Below are 10092 nucleotides of genomic sequence, written 5' to 3'. Positions count from 1 at the left end.
TATTTATTAAAGTCATGGTTTGTCAATTTTTGTCTGGGTTAGCCAATGAAAATAGGTTGAGTACATTAACTGAGGTATTTTACGCCTTTCTTGTGATGTAAGCCCATGGGAAACTCCCTTAGATACACTCGTTCTTTGTAAGTCCAAATACAACGGATCTAAATTTTTGTGCCTTAGTAATAACCCAGGACGAATAAAAAGTACACGATGTTTTTATTATGTTTTTAAGTTGATTTAAATGATAAAAAATTTAAAGGTTTTGTTCCCAATATTAATTATTTGTTAGTAATGGTCCATGCAGTAACTTATGTTATTATTTCAGCACATAGACTGCGATTAGAATTACGTTGATTAAATTCATAGATTTGTTCAACATAAAAAGGAACAGCTCCGGCTTTATGATTTATTTCACGGGGCATGTGTGACTATTGATTTATATTAAATTCACATACAAGTAAACAGCAAGACATCGAAATAAGTTCAAATCACGGAAGAAATAACATCCGGGTAAAACCGGTCAATCGAAGACAAATCCAAACTCTTTTCACATAATTATTCACGTATGTGTTAAAAACAAATTATCCAGCGAAAAAAAACATAAAAAATATTTCTTTCCGCACTTCAATGTTTGCGGCCACAACTCAATCGAAAACAAGGAAGATAATTGTCGTTATGATATTCGCTAGTCTTTAGATGGCCGGTTAAGATGTTATCATACATTTTTAATTTTCCGGTGTTTGGTGTCTGCGCATCATCAATGCTCAAACTAACAAGGTACATGTATATTTCTGGTTTAGGGTATTTTATACCAAAAATACAAACACACAATTGTTTCACTAGCCCAGAAATAGAGTTGCTAGTTGCGGAATAGTAAATTAAAAGGAACGGACATGAAATAACTTTATTTCCTTGCAAAATAACACAGTTTGTCCAAATTATTTAGACACAGAAAGTCAGACAACTAAGATTAAAACCCTGCTGTTAACATTCACCACAAAATAATTATAGGTGTTTATACCCAAACTATATCAGGGATTTATCCAAACAGTTAGCATTAACTTCTTATAAAAATTATAATGTATATTCAATGATATTTAACCACCATAACTCGGGGTTCAAATGGTGGAATGGTGTAGAATAACCACATGCAACTGATCAAAAACGCAATTGAGTAGTTCGATTGTGAACAAGATTATGTCTATTCATTACAAGTGGTTGCTGTCAACTTAAATTTAGGTAGGAGACGATTCAATAAGAAATTGCGAATCAATATTTAACAGATCAAATATTCACGATTCAAACATTGATAGTATTCATTATTTAACTTTCACATTTTAATACCAATAACCATAATTGGCGAAAACACGTAGGGTTAATAATCCTACATGGTGGAGGAAATGTAGAGTTTAGTTTTAGGAAATGGCGTTAAGCACCGATTTATCGGAGAGGACTAACATAAAGCACACAGATGGAGTTTAGTAATCAATTAGTCATTAATGAATATAAATAGATGTCAATTACTTATTATATATTTTTTTTATAATAGTTTCAAGAAACAGGTACTGCATCAATGCTTTCAAACGCACCCTAAACAGTTATTGCTATTGCAACATTTCTCTGACTTGAAAACGTTTCCGATGACATTTAACTTGAAAAACAAGGAATTTATCTGCATTTTGTATCTTTAGTTTCAGCAGTTAGTTTTCTGAGACGATATATAGCCTGCTTTATAGTAATTAAGCCAATAGTCTGTTTCTGTATGAAAACGTTTTGTCTTATATCAATTATGGTCAGTTGTATGTATTTCAAGTAATACGTTTCGCCAAATTTCGGAGCAAACCTTCCAATACATTTCTCTAAAAACTTCTTAAATTGTGCGGAGCAAAACTATTAAGAATTATGTAAAGTAATGACGATGAGAAAACTTGTGCAAGTATAAAAGAACTGTTGCAAACTGCTTTGCTGCTTGACGAAAGGATAAATCATCGATACCTTCCATCGTCACGTATGGGTTTTATTCAAATTGTTTAAATGCCCGACGTACTAATTACGCAAAGGTTTCTGTAGAAGGGATGATGGAGGATATAGATTGATTTAGGATATTCATAATCAAAAGAGTGTCAGTATCCAAGTGGAACTGTTAAATCTAGTAAAGATCAAGGTAAAAGTAAGTTCGAGTTATATTAGTGTTTATAACAGGGGCATAAGCAACCACTGTGCATGTTTCAAAGTGTGGTATCAACGTTATTATAATACAAGAAAGTTTAACCGATAAAATCTACTATTCCTGTCAGGATCGTATTGGTTAAAATTGCATCGAAGTCATAAACATCAACTGCATAATAATCAGAGAGTTTGTATGTTGGTGAAAGTGATGAATACTCCAAAACTGTCACTGAGGGAAGACGGACGGACAGATAAGACAATCACTTAATCCTTTCCCTATCAAAATACCTTTGCCTAACATATTTTAATTGTTAGTAGTACTAAATGTTAAAAAATATCCATAACATCCTTATCAAACCTTTATTTATCCACCCACAATACAAATATATTCATGACATATAGTATGGTTCAAATTTGTGCATATTATATCGTTTCAATAATATGATTTAATAAAGATTGTTGTTTATCTTCTATGTTAAATATTTGTTATGAAAAAGAAATCTTTTATTTCCAAATGCTACTTCTACTATATCTTCCGGTCTTGATCCGCTAAAGACGAGCAATTTTAAAAAGGACTTCCCGGACAAAATTTCACATACTTTAAGCAACATACCAAATAAATTTCATGTTATAAATATACACGCCTGTATTGTGTGAATAGTATGCGTCTTTTAATATATTTTTTATGCCCAGAATGGCAGAAGAACTAACAGGGATAACATTTAACAAACAAAGTTTACTTAGCTGAATTAAACACAATTCAGATATTTGGTCGCTGATATAGTTCTAAAGTCATCTGCGAACAGAAGAGCTAATTGTTCCATACAACAACTTCAGAAATGAAAGAATCGTGTTCGTGACGTATAACCATTATTATATGAGTAAAACACGGCTGAAGTTGATGTTGTAATGATCTGATCGTAATTTAAACAACAATTCTTTTAGATCATATGGATATGTCCATAACCCTGATACGAAAATCAAAACACTTTATAAAAAACGAAGCCTGACAAAAGTTTGTCTGAACATAAGTATATAATCTAGCATACACAATAATGTGTTAATATACGAGGATAGATACATAATGCTCAGACATTTTGAAAAAAAAAACTTAAAATAGGAGTTAAGTGTCTCTCTGAAGCGGTATGTTTTACTGTTTTAAAAGTTCTTTATGACTAAACAATAACATTGATCAAATTTGACTTTGTACATGGCTTATTTTAATTGGTCGGATCACTTTCTGGGCACGCAAAAACGCATGAACATGTGTATATTCTAAAGCAGTTTAACAATGACATATATGTTGTAATGAAAAATGAACAATAATTAATGATTACACTAATCAACCTAACAGTATCTGTTAAGCTCCGATTATATAACAATTAATAAAATAATAATAATAAAACAATGTGAATCATAGACCAAACAACTTATTTTTATGCAACTATTTTTATTTTCACAATTGTTCTTAAATATTATATTGATAGCATCATTTGGTACATCACTTGTCTTGTTTTCATAGACGTGTTTTCTAAATATTCACATTACTTTCAGTTATTAATATTTAAAACAATATATAATTATTTCGTGTAACCTTAAATATTCAGAAATGATCTGATTTTATATGATTAATAACAATATATTTATAAATAGTACAAAACAATTATAACATAACTGAAAACAGACGAAGTACAATAACACTAAAATCAAAAAAAAAAACTTAGCAAGCAAGAATTTGAAGTATTGTTAGCACTACAGGAGCTGCCTACATGTTCGAACCTTTTTCACATTTTGCATTAACATTATATTGTTATAAAGCATCATGATTTGTCCATCTTTTAAATCAATCACCTGAGTTTAGTCCTTTTGAAAAAAAAACAGGCAATACTTTGCTCCTGCTGTTATCGGTGTATGCCGCGTTTCGTAATGACATCTAACAGAATTTCGTGTTTCTACTTACGGACGGACGAACATAAAATCCGATTATGGCGTTTACAGAAAAAAAGGTTAAACTATAGCCAGACAGATGTGTATACCAGGTCTCATTTTGTTAAGCAACAGAAACCTTGCCTCCTCTTATTTTCTTTGTATGTCTTATACAAAATCATACTCATGTGACTAAACCCTATTCACACTCTGACGCATTTTGGATGGATATCTTGCTGAATCTTTCTGAATAAGCAATACTTTAACAATATTGTTGACAATGTCATCTACAGATCCTGTCTCAACAACATTTAGTGTAGATAGTGTCTTGTTGTTCTCAAGAGTCCTTGTGCTATTTTCTATGCTACTCAAATCTTTATTTATTATCCGACTGAGAAGAAAAACGTGTTTCTTCTGCCCATGCTTTTGAATTGAGGTCATTTTGTCTTGGTTAGACTTAATTAGCGTTTTAAGATCGATTGCGGAGATTAGTTGACGCTGAATGAGTGTCAGAAGATCATTTGTTTGCCGTCGACATTGGGACATGAGGTTTGTCTGAAGAGTATAAAATGCAGATTCTAACTTCGCTTGAACTACCTGCAAGTATGATTGGACTCGTTCAGGAGTACCAGACAACAACATTTCATGTTCGACCTCATGTTTAGTTAGCTTTTCCAACTGTTGATGTAAATCACTACTTCGTTCGCAAATTCGCTTACTTAAAGTGTTAATGTCTTCGCGTTCCTCAGTCTGCACCTTTTTCGGTTCGATATTTAACTCACGGTCATAAATCTTACCTTGAGCAAAATAGCCCCAACGTTCGTTTTGGACGTCATAAGCCGATTTTTTTGCCGCAGGATTGGCATTCGCAGGATTCGTATTGGGTTCTGACCTGATCGATATTTACCCCTGGTCGATAAAATTCACCCCACCTGTGCATGTGGACTTGTTCCGTGTTATAGCCAAAATTATGGCGGCGGGCTGCGTTTAAATTTTGGGTTGGGACTCTTTGCAGATTGTTTTTCACAAGTCCATCTCTCAGACACTGCTCAATTGTTTCTAACTGCCGACAATGTCTGTGTTTGGTATTAGCACACTGGATGCAACACAGTTGGTCTTCATCAACGCAGATGTACACCACTTCTTCTGACTGATGATTTGAACAAGTGGTCAGTTTCTTCATCAGTTGAACCACGTGTGCGGGCGGTGCTTCTCTCAGATGCACACAATTTGTGATCTCTGCTTATCTTTAGTTTCTTATGACAATGTCCACAGGCATCGCAAAATCTTTCGTCACAATCTATACAGTACACAACCGCTATACTTCCTTGCAATCGGAGACTACACGGTTCACATAGATCGGGCCTTTTTGATGGCCTTACATTCATCACTGTCTGTGACCTCTTCACCATTAAATAATGTCGCCATACTTAATTCTACAAGTCAACAGTCAAACACATTGCAACATTCTTTCTTACTGTATTGCGCGATGAATGAGATATTAACAGACGCTATATTCTCAAAATAGAATGAGGAAGTATAGACACTACTTTTTATTTCAGCGTCATACATTTTAACTCTGTAACTCTTGTATCTTGAATGCAATTGAGAAATTAAATAGTAATTAAAATGAATGCGTTTTAATTCCCTTTTATTATTGTTTAATTTGAGTCACAATGCTATGACGTTAAATTTTATTTACACTTAAATGTATTATGAATATTGCTGGGCCAAGTGTGAGGTTGAGCGCTCTATAACCAGGTTTAAACCCCCAATGCTTTGCATTGACCGTTCCAAGGCGGTGACCCCAGCTTTATTCATATTTTGTGTTTATGTTGGTTTGTATTGTGCTGTATTGTGCTGTTTTGTACTGTTTGGGCAATCGGTCACTTGCCTTAAATAAAGGACCAACTAATTGTTTTAATGAAAATTCAATACTGCTCCAGCAGCTGGAGTTTTACTTCTTTATATTATATACATTTCTGGGTGCACCGCTTCAATATATCAACATCAAGAAGAATTATCACACTTTTAAATCATACAGACAATATGTGTTTGAAACCTGTGACCAAAACAAGAAGTTCTAACCATCCACACATGTTATTCTCACACAATTTACCCAAATGACAGATTATTTGTATTCAAATCCTTTGTGTAACTCAGTGTTTAATGTTTTTCAAGTATTTAAATATAAATGACTCTTATGAATACCGTGAAACTTATATTGCTTGTCAAACATTAATATTTGCTTATTTTGTTATTTCACTGATAAACGAATAATATAAGTTAAACAAGATATGTGTTTGTCAGAAACACTATGTCCACTACTGCGCCGATTTGATTAACTTTATTTTATCATTTGGCAGGTTCAGATAATTATCTGCCTTTAAAGCATATTACTTCACTTGGATTTGTTTGTTTTTTTGCCTTTGACCTTGAAGGATGACCTTGACCTTTCACCACTCAATATGTGCAGTTCCATGAGATACACATACATGCCAAATATGAAGTTGCTATCTTGAATATTGCAAAAGTTATGGCAAAATGTTAAAGTTGGAGCAAACAAACACACGAACCAACCAACCAACAGACAGGGCAAAAACAATATGTCCCCCACTATAGTGGTGGGGGACATAAAAACAAACAAATATGTTTAACAAACTTTTAAAGGCTGGATTACAGTAGGCATTAGAGACATCAATATTCAAAGTAATCCACGCATACATTAAACACATACCTGCACGGCCTGGTTTCATTTTAATAAGTCTATTCTAAGCAAAAATCCATTATAGACGGAAATTGTCATCCCTGATTAGCCTGTGCAGACGGCACAGGCTAATCTGGGACAACACTTTACTGCACATGCATTAACTTCCATTTTACAGCAAATACCTGCACTGCCTCCCAGGCCCAGTCCCTGTACTTTTGATCCTTGGTAAACCGCCACATGTAGAAGTGGGTCTCCAGCACCTCTGGGCGCAGGATGTAGTACTTCTCATTCTGTCGCACCGCCTTTGCCTCTGAGGCGTCATCAAACCGGAACGCCTCGGGACCTAGCTTGGTGGCTACACAAAATAAAATGTTTGATGAATATCAAGTATGTATGTGTGTGCAATGCGTCCCAGATGAGCCTGTGCAGTCTGCACAGGCTCATCAAGGACCACACTTTCCGCATTTAAAGTTTGTTTGTCTTAAACGGAAGACCTTTCTTGACAAAAATCTAGTTAAGGCCGAAAGTGTCGTCTCTGATTTGCCTGTGCAGACTGTGTATTAAACCCCCTTTCCACAGAGTGAGGCTCAAATGTTTTATTATTACTATGTAAAGTCTTTGAGAAACACCCCAAGAACGAAACTTTTGTATCCATTTGACTAGGTTCAGCTTTAAATAGATCCATCAAAGGCATTTTTGTCAAGCAATCCTGTCATTCAAAAAGAGTTGATCGTCAACATTCCATTTGTCATGATTGTTTTCCATTTGTCATAATTGTTATCATTTTGATGCGCCCGAAGGAGGGCATATAGTGATCGCACTGTCCGTCTGTCTGTCCGTCACATTTTGCGTTTAGGTTTCTAAAAAAGCTAATAACTTCTATGGTGCTTCAGATGTAACATTCATATTTGGTATGCATCTGTATATGGATAAGGCCTTTCCGTACACACTCAAATTTTGACCCCTTTGACCTTGAACTTAGGGTCCGCATTAAGGTTTTGAAATATGCGTTTTGGTTTTGAAAAATGCTCATAACTTCTACCAGAGGTTTATCGGGGGCATATGTCATCCTATGGAGACCGCTCTTGTTTTATTATGTATTTAAATAATATGAATTTAAGCAATACAACGTGTCAATACTTGATCAATAGGTAGTATAAAGCCTAAAACAAACAATATGAAATTCAATTATTTTGTCAGTAAATGTGGGTGTTAAATAATCTTGAACATAATTTACCATTTATTGTAAAGAGAGGATATCATATTCCTCTTCAAAAACAACCTTCATAGTGTTGTTTTTATAATCATAGGATTACCTGTGTCAACTCAACTACATGTATAATTTTAGTTCTCCCATCGCTTTTTCCAACAGTGCTAAAATCCTTAAACCCTTTATGAAATTACTTCAACTGCGACCCCTATACCTGATCTGTCGTAAGACTCGTGACACGTGTGCGCGATGTCCGCTCCGAATTGGACGTACTTCTGTGGATTTAAGGACCCCTGAGAACCCAGCGCGCACATGCCACCTGTATGATGGAACAGAAAAACATGGCTAGAAACCAAACATGCCATCTGTAGGACTCAACAGAAATACATGGCTAGAAACTCAGATTTGAGGTCTACATGGGACATTTTACAGTTATTAAATGATAGAATAGATCAAGATAAGGCTGTTAAATATACATATGATTTAATAGACTCTTTTATATTGAAATTATCAGAACATAGATTACAAATAATGGTAAGCTCTATGATATGGTACAGTGCTCAAGTTAAGTTTCAATTTACATCAGTAACTTTTGTTTTTTAACATAACTTTTATCCAATTTTTAATCTTCAAGAATGTACTGGAGTGTGCTATTAATCCGTATGTCATATTAACAACATATTTACCATAAACATAAACCTTTTGACGGGTGTGGTTTTTACGGTCGAAAACATAACGCAATCGTTGCAAACACGGTTCATCATGTGCATTTTGCTAATTCATTCAGTGACTATATGCACCAACAATATGAAACCTGGTACACAGCCTTTAGTTAAACTTTTTTCTGTAAACGCCTAAATCGGACTTTATGTTCGCCCGTCCGTCAGCAAAAACACGAAATTATGTTAGATGTCATTACGAAACAAGGCATATACAAACAGACGACAGGAGGAGAAAAGTATTACCTGTATTTTTTAAGAGGACTTAAATCAGTTGATTGATTTTAAAGATGGACAAACATCGCTGCTTTATGACATATACCTGCTATTTTCCGATGACAGCTTGCTCCCCCTAGACAAGTGGGTTTTCAACACGGAGGCTCATCCATTTCCCATCAATTATGTTTTCAAGTCTAATGGTATGCCTGTGACAGTGCCAGTATCAGCTCCCGTACCAGTAGCGGTACAAGCTAGTTGATGAATTAGTTCATTACGAAGAGGTGTTTGAATTCATTGTGATAACAACAATCTTTTGTTTTTAGTGCGGCACTTTATTTTATTTTGTTTAAGAATTTTGCAACAAGAGGCAAAATCGAATGTCTTTCTTTTTGTCCATCTATTTTATGTTGAAGTCATAACATAATAGAGTTTTTAAAAGCAGTGTGAGCACAAACCATTACAAACCAGTTTCATAAATATTTATCCATTACAGAACTCTCATACAAGCCCTGGAAAGTCTTGAAGAAATGAACTTCTTATAAATACACATAGATTTGAGTTGTTCATATTTGGCATAGCACACACAGTTATTCCCATATTTATATTAACTGTGGTATGGCATTGCATATGGTTTGGCATATTTTTCATTTTAGTTGAATTTGTTTGAATATTTCTCTGCAAAAAAAAATTCTAATTAATTTTCAGAATAATGCCATGTGTCATAGTGACCAAATGTAAGCAAAATTGATTTTCAAAATGTTTGAATGTTACCACTTTTTCTTTTGAATCATAAGATTTGAATGTTACTACTTTTTCTTTTGAATCATAAGATTGTTTTAATGAAAATGTTGGTATCCATGTTAAACATACAGAAGCACCACTGCCTTTTGCTGGGCCCAAGTAGCTCAGTTGTTAGAGTGATGGACTGGTAATTGGGGCATCATGACTCTGAATCCCAGCCCACTTCAGAACTTGACTTCTTAATATTGATGTGCCCCGCACATTGTTTTTGTTCAATAGTTTACCATATGTATATCATTTACATGTAACATTCATAATTTGTTTAATGTACTTACCTGTTTACTTTATTTCCTGAGCTACACATTATCCAATTTATCTGAGTGTCCACAGCTCCATTGTTT

Source organism: Dreissena polymorpha, chromosome 1 (assembly GCF_020536995.1).
Source record: "Dreissena polymorpha isolate Duluth1 chromosome 1, UMN_Dpol_1.0, whole genome shotgun sequence".
Classification (NCBI taxonomy): domain Eukaryota; kingdom Metazoa; phylum Mollusca; class Bivalvia; order Myida; family Dreissenidae; genus Dreissena; species Dreissena polymorpha.
The sequence above is the reverse complement of the archived record's forward strand: the minus strand, read 5'-3'. Positions refer to the sequence as shown.